The 15,585-nt window shown below is 36.9% G+C and overlaps 1 protein-coding gene and 2 long non-coding RNA genes across 3 annotated transcripts in view; 1 reads left to right on the top strand and 2 right to left on the bottom strand.

Annotated features, from left to right (window-relative positions):
- CNTN6 (contactin 6) overlaps positions 1-15,585 on the top strand; it is a 292,083-nt gene that overhangs the window by 81,474 nt on the left and 195,024 nt on the right.
- LOC131509887 (uncharacterized) lies at positions 5,891-7,716 on the bottom strand. Its single transcript, XR_009260760.1, has 2 exons — positions 7,585-7,716; positions 5,891-6,056 (listed from the first exon to the last, which is right to left on the bottom strand). It is a non-coding gene; the product is annotated as an uncharacterized LOC131509887 (long non-coding RNA).
- On the bottom strand, positions 9,727-12,347 carry LOC131509886 (uncharacterized). Its single transcript, XR_009260759.1, has 3 exons — positions 12,057-12,347; positions 10,355-10,468; positions 9,727-9,814 (listed from the first exon to the last, which is right to left on the bottom strand). It is a non-coding gene; the product is annotated as an uncharacterized LOC131509886 (long non-coding RNA).

Below are 15,585 nucleotides of genomic sequence, written 5' to 3'. Positions count from 1 at the left end.
TTCAAAATTGTGTCATCGTCCTGAGCAAGGATCAAATATGTAATTACAAAAAGTATTCTCTTAGTTTAAAGCATATAATTAATTTGTATTCTGTGTTAAAATGAAGATAAGTACTCACCCATCTCCTTTTGCCATTTTCTCTACCTTTTTTTGTTTTGTTTTTGTTTTTAACCTCAAAAGTGTAACTCTTATACAAAGTATGCATATATTTATATCATTTATCACACATTTCATATGGGCAAAGGAACAGAAAATTGATGAAACATGCCTGAATGCTTGTGGCTTAAAATTATATTTCAGTTCCAGCTATAAAAGTGTAATCCAATTGAAATGTTTATCATGCATCTGTGAATATTTTTTCTTGCATATGTAATGGTGTTGCATGGACAATTTAATTTCTTTCTTTAAAAGTAATCCTAGAAAAATTCACTCTATAGCTTTTGCAAAAGATACAACTAAAGATCAACTCTATAGGAGTCCAAGTTAAACACATACAATGTATTATCTCAAATAATTATTTCATTTTTATTTTATCATTCACTTAACTTACTGAAAAACACTGGTGCAATTTTCACAGGCATGGTCTTTTTTTGCTCCTTCTTGTGTGGGTTAGAGTTGTGAATTTTAAAAAGGACAAGATGAAATATTCTATATACATAGGCACAGAATTTAAAAGGCAACATACAATGTTTCTAAGTTAATATTGAAATTTACAGTTCTCAGAGAAATAGAATCATTCTAATACTGAGATGATCATTGAAAAAAGTTAATGTAGTGAAGAAAAATCAAACTAGAGAAGGTAAAGAAAGTGAGTCTAAAGATACAAGGTGGCAAATTCTATTAAAAGACAGTTCCATTTATTCAAAGAGAAACCATGGCTTAATACCTATTATTAGTCAATTAGTAATTTTAAGTGCATTTAAAATATTAATGAAAATACATTTAAAAAGAAGTAGGCTGATCAAATGGTGGCGTAAGCAGGTTCTTGACCAAGGCCATATCTTTTCCTTCAACATTAGTTAAGTACCAAAATGTCTCACTAGAGCCAGTATTCTACTGATCACATAGTATACAACTGGATTTCATATATTTATAATCCTCAGTGTCCCTTATTTTCTAGGCATTGTAGACACATTTTCATATAAATTTTCCTTTTCTAATAAGTAAGAGTACCTCTTGGAATCAAAACCCCAATTCTGTTTTGGCAACCTATAAATAGAGCTGATATCTTGGGGTATCTGAGTGGCTCAGTCGGTGAGTGTTGGGACTCTTGATTTCAGTTCAGATCATGATTCCGGGGACTAGGATTCAAGTCTCGTGTCAGGCTTCCCACTGATCATGGGGCCTGCTTGAGATTCCCTCTTTCTCTCTGTCTCTCTCTCTCTCTCTCTCTCTCTCTCTCTCTCTCTCTCTCTCTCTCCTGCTCACTTCTCTCTCCCTAAAATAAAATTTAAAAAACATGTTTTAAATGAATCCATAAAAAAAAAGAAAACTGGTATCTGAATCACTATATTGATTTTTCTGTTGCTACAGAATAATAGTACCGTGAATTTGGTGGCTTAAAACAACATGCACTTATTATGTTACAGTTTTTGTGGGTCACTATTCTGGGCACTGCTCATCTGGGTTCTGTGCTTCAAGATCTCATATGAAAGTGGTACTCAAGGTACCAACCATGACTGGGCTTTTATCTGCAGACTCAACTGGGAAAGGATCTGCTTTCGAACCCTTAAGGTTGTTGGCAGACTCAGTCCCTTGAGTTTTGCTGGATTGAGGACCTCATCTCTTAATAGGTTGTGGCCCAGAGGCTGCCCTCAGTTAGTTCCCACACAGATGCTTACTTTGTTAAAGTATGCAAGTTAATTACCCAATAGGGACACTCTTCTAGCAAGATGAAAGTTACAGTCTTATGTAACTCATCATGGATAGGATACTCCATCCCCTCTGCTTTTTTCTCTTGATTAGAAGTAGGTCACTGGGCTCATACACACTGAATGGCAGGGAACTAGAAAGGGGTTTGAATATGGAGGAAAGGTCACTGGGGATCACACTATACTTGTTCTATTCCACAATCGGCAGTTGGACAATTTTGCCAAGTGATTATTATAGAAGTACAATAGAAGAAATAGCATGTGTCACTGAAATCTAGGTGACCTGGAAATTTCAGAGAAGATAATGCTCTGACAGTAGGTGGGAAAGTTTCATTATTAATTATTTACTGTGGCGGGTACCAAAAATTCTAATAATGTTTCATTGAGAAGAATGTGCTTTGAGTTTAGTAATATTACAAAGATACTTTCCTTTAATGTAATGGTGGATGTTTGTCCATGAAGCCAGGTGTTTATTTTTTTGTTAATGTCATATCTGAAGGACACAAACTCATGTTATAATAATAATAATAGTAACAACAACAATAATAATAAGCCCAAATTTGGAACTAGTTATACTACAGTACCATAATATACTGGTTTCACTGGGATATAAGGATAACTTTCCTAATGAACATTTGAAAATAAGTAATAGTTATTTCAGTGGTCCTAAGATATGATTCAAACAGATAACTGCACACTACATGTGAGTTACATAGCCTAGGAATTAAGTATCTATGTGGACATCAAGTTTATGAAATGATGTAGAACATTTTCAATCTTGGTATTTTTCACTTGAAGTTCAAGTTAGGAAATAATATGAGACTGTCAAATTCATAGTATTATATAAGAATATGTTGTTTGTGTTTATAGAATTAGGAACAACTAGTGCTTTTTTAGCATTACACTAATATACTTATTATGTAAATTAGAGCAATTAAGTAGCTTTACTAGGAATGGTTAAAAGTTGTATGTACACTTGAAATTTCTTCATGGCGTTACAAGGAGTTAGACAGTAAAGAATCATTCCTAAAATCTGTGGAGTAATCATTGCTTGTTAAATCTTGATCTAATAAGGAACTTCACATGGTTCACTAGTTGATAGAACCAGTCCTGTGGGATACAGGGACCTCAAAATCCCTTCTGCTCAAAATTGTTGCGTTTAAGAAGCTTATCCATGATTTCTTGTTTAATTTTATATTTATTTGCTGTAGTTTTTACACTTAGAGACTCTTCTTTTCCACAATGAAAATCATTTGTTTAAAAAGAATGTTTTTTATAACATGTGAAGAGAAAAAGAACAAAAAAATACAAATCACTTACTTTGGTATCAAGAAGAGCTTTGATTGCATAAACAATCTGAAAGGAAGTCAGGAACCCCTAGGGGTTCTCAATGCATTTTGATAACCACTGCATTGGAATAAAACCACAAAAGTATAAAATTCTCAGCCTATGTTTTGTATTGTTAAAGGCCAGTTAAAATGCTAATATATCCAATCCTGGCTTATAGCCAGCTTCTGTAAACAGAGTTCATGATAGAAATGAGTTAGTGCATGTAAAGCACTTACAACAGACACAATAAATATAATCTGTTAGAAAAGCTATATATAGCATAGTAATTAAAAGCACAGACTGAAGACTGCATTGATTCAAATCCTTGCTCTGCTGCTCTATAAACTTGAATTACTTATCTCTGTATCTCACTGTTCTTATTTGAAACATTAAAATATTAATAATGACATCTCATGAAGTTTTATGAGGATTATATAAATTAAGAAAATAGTGACTTGCATAGATTAGGAGCTATGTCCTATTTTTTATCCTTACTGGTTTTTTTTAGTTCTTAGAGATGTAATATTACCAATAAATTTTAGGCCTTTGTTATTTTCATTCATTTAACAAATATTAATTGATCAATCTACCAGCTTCAAAGCACTGTCCCAAATAATATGAGGAATATAAAAGGGAGTAAGATGATTTTTGTGATGGAAGTGTTTATTGTTTAATATAGAAGATAGATACATATATATATGTTAGTATATTGTAGAAAATGAAAGAGATGACAAGATACCAAATTTCCCAAAATAAAAAGGAGTTTTTTCTGTGTATTTGTGGAAGAAATCATTTTGAGCCACATCCAGATGGGTGTCAGAATTGAGCCAGAAAGATGGTTGATGTTACTGAAGGCTCACCTATAATTTCAAAAGAGATTTGCAAATCTATGTTTATATGTGAAAATGTTTCATACCTTCAGACCTTCTTGTGAATACAAACCCAGTTTTTACAGATGGTTTCACAAATTCCACCTACTCTACCAGAATTACTCAGGAAGGAAAATGACCTTCATTTTGATCATTTTGGGAAACTTTCACAAAGACATCTCTAACTTAGAATGACCAAAATATTGAGTCTTATGGCATGACCAGCAAAATAAAATCCAAATGCAAGTCATGTAGCCACTCTGCTTTACACTTAGGTGTTTTTCTTTTTTTAATATTTCCTGTGAGTTAGGGCTCTTTCATCTTTCATTTAGAGCATGAAATGCTAAATTGGTGCCTCTTAACTCCTAATTTAGCTTCCTGAGTGGAAAAGACAACCTGAACGTGGCTGCAGCAAGCAGCACTGCGCAGTCTCGCTGGCCGTAGACCTTTTATAGCGTGGAGCTGCTTTAGCAATGGCTAAATGTCTGCCACACTCAGTAGCCTTTCTGAAGCCATTCAATCAAGTCTTCTTTTGTAAATAAAGGAGAGGGGAAAAGAGGTGTATGATAAACTGCCCCTTTCAGTATGATTTCTCCAGCCGACCCTGTTCAAATACACATATAAAAGAAATCTTGTCATATACAAAGGTCTGTTTCATGTTGCCTAAGAGAAAAAGAAGTTGAAGAGTGAAACCAATCAAGGGAGATGAAGAGGCAAGGCCAGTGTGTCCTCATAAATGCCCGAGTGGGAGGTTCACCTATTTTATCCACATAGAATGACTTGCAAAAGGCTTTGTTGTTTTTACAATTCTTAGACTTCCCCATTGATCAAGTTCAATGGTGGATTTCCCCCCTAAGTAAACACCTTCCATAGGGAGCTATGCAAGCTCCAAAAGCTGCCTGATGTCTAATCAAGTACTTTTTTTGGTAGCTGACATCAGTTCTTTCCATACATATTTTTTTCTTTTTCTTTCCTACCTTTTCAGACTTTGCTTTACATTTCTTTGAGTTGTGGAAGCCAATGGAGATGAAATAATTAAAGTTGGTGGTTGTTGTACAAAAATCCTTCATATACACAATTTTCATTTGGATCTCTTATAGAAAATATAGTATGTTTATATACACAGTTATAGGCCATGGTGTCAGGCTACAATGGCTGCATTTCCCCATATTAAGTCCTCATGTTATTCCCCAAGTGTAGCTCAATACTTTCTCTCCTGTAGCCCAGCAGGTGCCTGGTTTTACCTTTGGTCCTGTAGTTTTCATGGAGACAGCAGTAGAGAAGGTGGAATGGTCTGGAGATTGACAGTAGGGATACAGTATTGCCCGTACTCAGGATTGGTTGCATTATTTGTGAGGCCAAGGTAGAAATGAAAATGCAGGGTTCCTTGTTCATAAGTTATTATGTGGGATCCTTATAAGCATGGGGCCCTGTGCAGCTGTTATACCACTCCCTGACCACCTGGTTAACAAAGATCCCATGTATGGCTGTTCTTTGGAACACAAAGTCTTCACGGTTGGGGAAGGTAGCCTATCTCTGACTCCCTGAGCTCCCTATGGTGATTCTTACCTCAGTTCTCCCAGCAGTTTCCCAAATAAGAGCCCCACACTGTATCACTCCCTTGAGTGGACAACTCTTACCTCTGTTGGATCCCACTCCCACCAACCTTGCTTCCTCTTCTTCTTCATCTTCCTCTACAAGAGCTCATTTATCCACTATCAGTCTATTCCCCACACCACACACACACACACACACACACACACACACACACACACACACATACACACACACACATCCTAATAATGACCCAATAAGCCAAAGTGAATAATCAAAGAACCATCAATATCAACTGAAAAATAGTACCCCCCACCTCAAGGATAGAACAGAGGCAGTCTTCATGAACTCAGTGGCTGGTACATACTCTCAGAACTGGAGGGCAATATTTGCATCTATTCATCTTTATCTTTTTCTTTTTCCCTAGAAGAGACTGAAAGAATTCTTATAAGATACCACTTTTTATAAACTACCTCCCCCAAAATGAGATTTTATGTAAAAAATATTGATGATCGTTAAATTACTGCTTATGGGATTAGCAAGAATTTTATCCCTTTGGAATCTACAGGAAGTGATAATTTAATAACATTTTAAAAGTTTACATTTGCTAACATTCGAAAAACTTTAAGGTGCACCTGGGTGGCTCAGTCAGTTGAGCGTCTGACTTCAGCTCAGGTCATGATCTCATGGTCTGTGAATTCGAGCCCCACGTCGGGCTCTGTGCTGACAGCTCAGAGCCTGGAGCCTGCTTTGGATTCTGTGTCTCCCTCTCTTTCTTCCCCTCTCCACTCATGCTCTGTCTCTCTCTCTCTGTCAAAAATAAATAAACATTAAAACTTAAAAAAATAAAATAAAAAATGTGAAAGATTACTAGATCTACAGAATTAGCCACCCAATGTACATTCAACTTTTTTTATGGTCTCTGAGGACTGGATTTTGGTTAAAAAACAAAAACAAATCAATTGCGGGGTTTTTTTTAATTCTTTTTTTAACGTTTATTTATTTTTGAGACAGAGAGAGACAGAGCATGAATGGGGGAGGGTCAGAGAGAGAGGGAGACACAGAATCCGAAACAGGCTCCAGGTTCTGAGCAGTCAGCACAGAGCCTGACGTGGGGCTTGAACTCACAGACCGCGAGATCACAACCTGAGCCGAAGTCAGACGCTTAACCGACTGAACCACCCAGGCGCCCCTCAATTGCGGTTTTTAAAATGCTTTCTATTTCAATGAATCTAAAAATGAAAACTGAGAAATGACTATTCCTTGTAATACTGAAAATTAACTTTTCTTATAACCAAGATAAATAACGGTCACAAATACAGTTAAAATTCACAATTTAAATTTAGGAGAAAGGAATGTTTAGTTATCTCCTAGAGAACAATAGGCTTCTTCCTAAGCCTCTGTAGAAAATTATTATGTGAAATTATTACCAATGCTTTTCTATTAGGAAGCTCAATTCAATTTTATCTTATGGGCTCAATTCCCTGGTGTTTAGGTATAAGGTAGTTTTTGTTTTTGTTTTTGTTTTTGTTTTCTGTGCACATGTGTGATTGCATATCTGTCTAAAATAGGCTTGAGTTACTTCACTCAATTGATACCACAAATCTGGCAGGACCTTCACCTTTAGCATGCAGATCTCCATCTTTAATGTGGGAAGAGGCTGAAAAAGGCATTCACTGAAAAAACCAAGACTCAGCATGGGTTGACTGTCATCTAGCTTGGTGTAGCTAGAATTTATTATGCTTCCTTATGATTTCACAACAGCCTTGTGGCCCGAGTTTATGATTTTTCATGTCATAAGAAACAAAATGTACCCGAATCGCTGTCTCCTATGAACACTTTCTCCACCTCCCCTAACACACACACTCACACAACCTCGTTTCTAAACACCCTTCACAGCTGCTATCACTGTCTACCTTATTTTGTATAACAAATGTAGAGGCATCATCACATTTGCTAACCTGTGAGTCCTTTGGTTTCATCCAGTTTATTTCTGTATCCCTGAAAGAACCTACCACACTGACTTGCACATTCTGGGCACACTTAGCAAGTATCTGTTTAATGAATAGACATATAAAATAATCTAATTAACACTTTTTGGCTGTTAGGGCCAGGAAATTCAGATTATCTACACCTGAACTGATGATACATTGTCTTCCCCATGTTAACTCCAATCATTTAGCTGTGAATTCCCACATTTAGTACTGACTGCAATGAGAATTCCTTGATGGCTACATTTGAACTCAATGGGAAAGAATTCTGTGATCGAATACTAATATCTACCAAGCCAATAGAATAAAAAGAAGGCCACTACCTTTGTTGTAAATTAAAACCCAAGGTGTGTTCTACCCCTCATTCTACTGATAAATTAGGCTTGAGTGTTAACATATTCTGTTATATGTCACACAGTCAGTGGCAAAATTATGATACAAACTCAGACCTTCAAACTCTTGACTATATTATGTCTCTTCTCACACTATGCTGACTCTATGTCTCTTCCATTGAGACTATCTTACTTTTTCCATCATAGGTACTTTTATCCTTGAAGGATTACAAACAGCCTCTAAGAACACACATAGATGAATTGTTTGTTAGGTTATGGATCATTAAATAAAAAGTTTAAAATGCTAATATAGTACTGAGAATATGGGGAAAAATCAATGCATATTTTTGAATATTATTTCTTTAATGTCACTCTTCTTCTGGTTGCTATATTTGTAAAGTCACCTTCCTCTTGGGGCCTCTATTTTCTCATGATCTCTGTGGTTCGCTTTACAAATATGTGATTTTCCAATGCAGTTTCATCTCTTACATAAAATACAACAAGCATATAGTTAGTGCTGTATTTGCTCAACTTTAGTTATATATGAAGGAATCAACCCTGCAAACCTCAGATTTAAATCATTATTCAGTCTTCCCACCACACTCATTTTGAAAAGTCAAAGTATAATTAATATTCAATAAAATACAATGATCTTGAGTGTTCAGTTCAATGAGTTTTAATAATTGTACTCACCATCAAACCACTGCTTAAAATAAGACACAAAACATTTGTATTGGCCCAGGGAATTTCTCATGTCTTTTTTCAATTAAAAAAAATGGAATGCCTCAAAAACCTGTGTCATCCTTATGTAAGCTCTATGACAATTTTGTCTGTGTCAGGCCAATTTTACTTCATTCTATCAAAGTGGGCACTACCCCCTGCATTTCTTATTACCTCCCCTATTCCCTCAGTTCCAGCAGAAACTATTAGAAAATTTCAAATTTTCTAATTTTCATTAGAAAATTAGAAAAGAAAATTTCATCAGAAATACTTTTAAGCCAGTTTAAGATGAACAAACTCTTGGTGATGATATGCCCCGATTCGAGAGACCCCCCGAAAACAAACCACCAGAGTCCAGAGTCAAAGCCAAGCAGCAAGTGTCGTTTATTGTAGGTTCGAACCCGGTCCTCCGCGCACTCGTTGCCGGTGACGCTAAGAGGCCCCGAGCAAGAATCTTACAGCTTCTTTTATAGACAGGCACAAACAAGTTAGGGATTTTTTGAGGTTACAGAGCTGTTATTGGTTGACATTTAAATTTGAACGCTCAGCAGAACTTGATTGGTTCCTGCCTTTATTTCAAACCATTCAGCAGAACTTGATTGGTTCCTGCCTTTATGTCAGACTATGACCGGGCGCACCCTGGCTGGTTTCAGAAATGGCGGGGGGGAGGGGAAAGATCTTTTCTTTGCAGTTGTGAGTACACCTGGTAATTTTTCTCTTAGCCTCTCAGTGAATATAACCCCCCAGACTGTTTAAAGGTAGAAATCTCTGTTTTATAAGATGTCTTTATAACATTATTGATATTTTAGAAGGAGAAGACAGGAAATCTCTGGGAGGAATTGTCGTACCCAAACAGAGCATCATAGAGTTGTAGTTGTTGCATTTCTGTCTGATTCTCAGCTCTGTGGAGTTAGAAATTAGGTTTTCTTACCACAGAGTTGATCAGGTCTTTATGAATAAACACTTGCTGAGAAAATATATAAGATACTTATATGTAAATCATAAATTAATCATTTATATTACTATATCAATATATTAATAATAGATTATAATAGATTGTTCTAGTTTTTATTTTGTAGAATATTTACATCCATTATCCAAGGTACTCCATTCTAGTCTTTCTCCACTTGTATTTCATTAACACCTTCCTGATAACACAAAGGAGCCCTCTGAGTGTTCCACCCATAATGTTTTAATACCCTATATACTGTATACCTGTACCTACCCTCTGCATTCCCACATCCAATTTTTACTTCTTTGGAGTTGATATTGATACCGTTGAGAATGTATGCCCTATTCCTTTTTCTTTCTACCTGGGACTGTAAATTATTGTATTAATCATGGCTTCTTCTTTTCTGTATGTCTGATACTTTACCATCTTGAGCGTTTCTGACCCTGGTGAGCCTGCCCCTCCCAAGGCTAACCAATTCCTACAGATATTAAAGGACTTACCTTTGAGTGAGCTTTCATGTGCAGACTAGCCAATCCAGTCCCCATAACTCCAGCCACCTCCTTTACTGGGCTCTTAAACTTTGGTCATATTCTCCTGCCCTAATCACTCCAGGGCCAGGTCCCAAACAATTAGGGACAGTCCCTATACCCCAGAGACTGATGAAATTATTCAAACTAGTCTCCCCTAAGCCTTCTTGATGTTTTGCCTCTTCCTTCACTCTTGCGCCCCGATTAACCTTGGTGCTCCCCTGTATGGCCTTGCATGATGTGGCATGTCCTCTCTTCTTGGGAACTGTAATAAGCAGTCTTTTCACCAGCAGCCATTTCCCAATCAGTTGTCCTCCCTATATCTAAATAATAACAAAAAACCACATTTTAAAACAATTATGTATCAGGAAATTGGTTGGCCAGCATGAAATATGGATAGTCTTGAGAGATATTTGTTAGAGTGATTGTCAAAGCCTTGTAAATTCTCCCTGTCCCTTACAAAGTACCATCCCTTACAACATTCTCTGTATTGGTGGGGAGTAATGTCTGATCTTAGCAATCACAAACCTTAACTTTGCTACTTCTCACTTGTGTGATCTTGAACCTCATGGGTTAGCTATGAGTATTAAACAATATGTGTAATGCCCTGCCAAGGTTAGGAATTCCCAAGACCACCTTCACTTCTGATACTAACTGCAAGTTCTTAAAATCCTCAAGATCACCTTCAAACTTGATAATTCCCTTGAGGGATGCAGAGAACTCCACAAAGCTATCATACTGACTGTTATGGCTTGTTACAATGAAATGATACAGATTCAAAGAGAGAGGCGCTTAGAGCAGAGTCCAGGCAAGTCCCATGCACAGGGCTTCCAGCTGTACTCTCCTAGTACATGCGCAGATAGTGCTTACTTCTCCCAGGAAAGCTGCATGGCAATACACAGGGAAACTCACTTGAGTCTTGATGTTGTTTTTTTGTTTTTGAGGCTGCTTTTCGTACTTAATCATGCAGATTTGGTTGATTGTTCTTGTGGCTTACCTCAGGCTCAAGCCATTCCAGAGGTCAGTCTGATACCACAAAGCCTACGCTTCCCCTTACCTTTCACACACTGCACCACAAATCATCTTGTTACTGTAGACTATGTAGTGTAGCCCCAACCACCCACCGTAAATCACATTGTTGGCGTTGACAATGTGGAGTGGCCCAATGCCCCAGGAAAACAGATGCTCTTTTCACATACATTATTATGACTTCCCAAGAGTTAAGGATTACACTTTAGGGCAAAAAGCAAACATTCTTTTGGGCAAGTTTAATTTTTTACTAAGCACTTAAACTAGTTGCCACACCCATTAAATCCCTAATCAGCATTAGTATTGTTATTGTCTTAGTTGTCAGGGTAAAATCTCCCCTGCCTGAAGAGTACTATAAAAACACTGCCACATGCTTGCTCTTTCTGCTTTTCTTTTCTGGATTTTATGTAGAGGACACTTTTATGTTGTTAATGTGCTTTTTATTTATTTATGGTAACATTTACCTGGTTAAGACTTCTAGCCTTTGGTTAGTTCTGTCTTCTTAAGAGTTTACCCCTTAAATAACCCTGGGTATTCCCAGATCTTTTCAGGTACATTTATAGACAACTCCTGGGGCTATTTTGATAGATAGTAGGTCTTCATTCATTATATTTTGGATCTTACTATTCTCACCTATAGTGTAATCTTATTTCTACACTGTTAGTGTAATCTTGTTCTACATTTCTACACATCCCTATAACATCTATATTCTACATAAGAACCTATACCCATTATTTCAGCAGCCAAAGAAGTTTGTTTTGTTTTGTTTTAAGGAGGCAGAATTAAAGGCTTGCACAAAACTCAGCGGCAAGTAATTCCTTTTTTCCCATCCTGGAAAGGTGCTGTCTTTGTCATAAAACAAAAAGACACATAAAAGGTTACCTTCTTATTGCCCCATCTCATTATTGGTGATGCAAAACTCCAAATTAATTTGCTTGTAGTTATGGAAATATCTCCTTTAACCTTGGCGACACGATCTGAAAGAATTTGTTTTAGCAATGGGCATTGCTTAACAGCTTTTGGCATTTGCTCAGGCTGAACAGTCATCCAGAGAACATGTATCTTCTTTCTTTCTTTAGTATAGTGATTGCTGCAGATTATTTCATGAAATACGGTGCAGAAAGCCTTTACCGTGGTGGCCCGTGTAAAGGCACGATTGCTCTGATTAGCCCTAGGGGCTCTGTAATTAGGTATCCGAGTCTACCCTGGAACCTGGCTCTTTATGACCTCAGACAAATAGCTTAACTGCTCTGCTCAAAGGGGGTGGTAGTAATAATCACTCTTCTTTTCAGATCCAGGAGGAGACAGTGTGTTTTTTGTTTATTTGGGTTTTTTTTCTATTTTGTTTTGTGTTGTGTGCTCTGCCCCTAAAAGTGACTGGCACAGAAGAAGCAGTAAATGATTCTTAATGAATGAAAGGTTGCGATGAACATAAAGTGACATCAGGCCTGCAAAGCCCTCAAACCAGGACCTGGCACACACAAAGCTCTACGTAGATATTTATTTGAAAAACATACAATGAAAACAAAAACAGATGAAATGCTTTCTAGCCAACAAAGTGTGTGGTGATGGGTTTATAGGAATTCTGTTAATTATGTTAGACTCCTAATTGCATTGTCCATTTTTATATTCACCAAATGTATTTTAAGCAATTACCACAATCACTATTGCAGGTCCTGGGGACTCAGAGGTTAACAAAAATAGTAAAATAAAGGACATCCACTAAACTTTCTGCCCATCCTAGGACAGCTCCCACATGTCAGTCAGTGACCAATAGCTGAGGAAAAAGAAACCTATAGGTCAGTGATGAAAACAGAGTTTTAGATCATTAACTTTATTATTAATATTTTGCCATTTTTGTATCTCTCAGAGTCTCTAAAACTCTTGAGATACAAAAGCATTTTCTCTAAGAGGAGAGATTATTCAGAGACTCCCCTCTTCATTTCCCATGTCTGCCTTAGAGAATTTCTCAAACAGTTGTTTCAGGTTATAGACATAATTGGTTATTAGTCATTTCGGTGTCATTGTTCATTGACATACATCTCCACATTATCTCTCGACCATCTGAAAAGCAGGGTTCCATTTTCTGATTAATCTTTGTGTAGTCATTGAGGATATTGAAGCGGCTCCTGGTTAATTAGACCATTTTATCTCTAACCTCATACATTTTCTGGATGTAACAATGATAGTGGTGTCAGCTATTCCAAGCACAGCCCTGAAACCTGGCTAATCAGCTCCTGTGATTTGCTAGGGGTACCATTGTTTCAATTGTTAGAACGAAATTGTCATGAGAGGTTATGTGTATGTGGACATTTTTATCTCCAAGTTAATTACACACATGTAATGAAACCTACACAGTTCATAAAGTAGAAAATAAATAAATAAGTAGCATCTACAGCATTTAGTGATGTAAATCCAGTGCACGCGTGCACACACACACACACACACACACACATAATATAATAAAATAGATTTGTACTCGCATAGGAAGCGCACATAGTGAGAAAGAGCACGGGCTTCTCATTTTACCAGCTGTGTGGACTTGGAGAAGTCAGAGCCTTTGGAACATCAGCCTCCTTATCTGTCAAGTAGAAATAATACCTACAGGATTAGAAGGATTAAAACACATTAAATAATATGTTATATTATTTAATCTAATCTGCTACAATCTACTCAATAATGTGTGTTCATTACATGATAGTTATTATTATTCAAAGAAACCACCTCATTCTCTCAACTCATGAAAGAAAGCAATTAACATTTCATAATAATGTGTATTAAAAAGTTATTGTTAGGGGCGCCCAGGTGGGTCAGTCGTTTAAGTGATGGACTTTGGCTCAGGTCATGATCTTGCAGCTTGTGAGTTTGAGTCCCACAACAGACTCTGTTCTGACAGCTCCGAGCCTGGAGCCTGCTTTGAATTCTCTATCTCCCTCTCTCTTTGCCCCTCCTCCACTCGCACTCTGTCTCTCTGTCTTTCTCAAAAATAAGCATTAAAAAATTAAAAACAAAAAGTGATTGCTTCACTTTTATTAAGATTCCAGAAAATTACAGGAGAAGTAAAAAACAGACAAGTTTGCTATTTCTGCTGGGCTTCTTGAGATGTAGTCTAGCTGTACTAGAGTTTAGACCAGAATTCCAAAAGATAACTGGAAGGCAGAAAAGCAAGTGAACTTCATTTTATGAACTACTTGAGGCTTGTTTTCTCTAGCATTTCCAAAGAACTATACAAAAGAAAACTCAACAAAACAAAACAAAAATCAACAAAAATCTTCCTTCAAAGAAGTTTGAAAAACACTGAATGTTAGGTTGCCCCTTGAAGAATCACATTTCTTATTTTAATGGTGAAGTGTCTGAGAACTTCACAACAGCTCTACTGAAGGAATAAAGGGACAGACTTAAATCCCTTTAGTTTATTGTTTAGGTTTTTCCCCAAATATTCCACATAACCTGTGTTACCGCACAAACGTCTTTCAAAAAATGCTGAGGTAAGTGTTGTGGGTTAAAGAGTATCCTCCACAAAATTCATGTCCTCCCAGAAATAAGAATGGGAACTTATTTGGAAATAAGGTATTTGCCAATGGAATTAGTTACAGCCACTTTTATGAAATCATCCGGATTCTGACTGGGCTCTAAATCCATGACCGGTGTCTTTGTGAGAAGAGAAGAGGATACACAGAGATACTGTGAAGGTGAAGGTGGCAATGTGAAGATGCAGGCAGAGACTGGAGTGATGTTGACCCAAGAATGCCGAGGATCACTGAGAACCACCAGAAGCCAGGGGAGAGGGCACGGGATGTTTTCTCCTTCAGAGCCTCCAGAACAAATCAACCCCGACGACACCTTCATTTTATACTTCAAGCCTTTTAAACTGTGAGAGAATAAAGTTGTTGGTGTGCACCTCTAAGTTTGAGGTAATTTGTTATGGCAGTCCTAGGAAACTAATAATATTGCATGTATGTGGTATTTTAAAAATGGTGATTTGAAGTTTATTTATTATTTATTTTGAAGGAGAGAGAGAGAGAGAGAGAGAGAGAGAGAGAGAGAGAGAGAGAGAGGGAAACCTCAAGGAATCTCTGTACCGTTAGCACAGAGCTCCAGGAGGGACTTGATCGCACGAACCATGAGATGATGACCTGATCTGAAATCAAGAGTCAGATGCTAAACCGACTGAGTCACCCAGATGCCCCTAAAAATGGCAATTTGAAATTGAAAAATTCCATAAAATATATCTCGATAAGAGCTTTCCTTTCTCTTCTGTTTTGGTTCCATTGTTATTTTATTTTATTTTATTTTATTTTATTTTATTTTATTTTATTTTATTTTATTTTATTTTATTTTTTGGTCATTGCAGGGGCAGGGGGAGAAATTGTGCATGCTACTGATAAAGCCTATGTACACTGCTAAGTAG

This window comes from Neofelis nebulosa, chromosome 4, assembly GCF_028018385.1.
Source record: "Neofelis nebulosa isolate mNeoNeb1 chromosome 4, mNeoNeb1.pri, whole genome shotgun sequence".
NCBI lineage: Eukaryota > Metazoa > Chordata > Mammalia > Carnivora > Felidae > Neofelis > Neofelis nebulosa.
The sequence above is the reverse complement of the archived record's forward strand: the minus strand, read 5'-3'. Positions and strand labels throughout refer to the sequence as shown.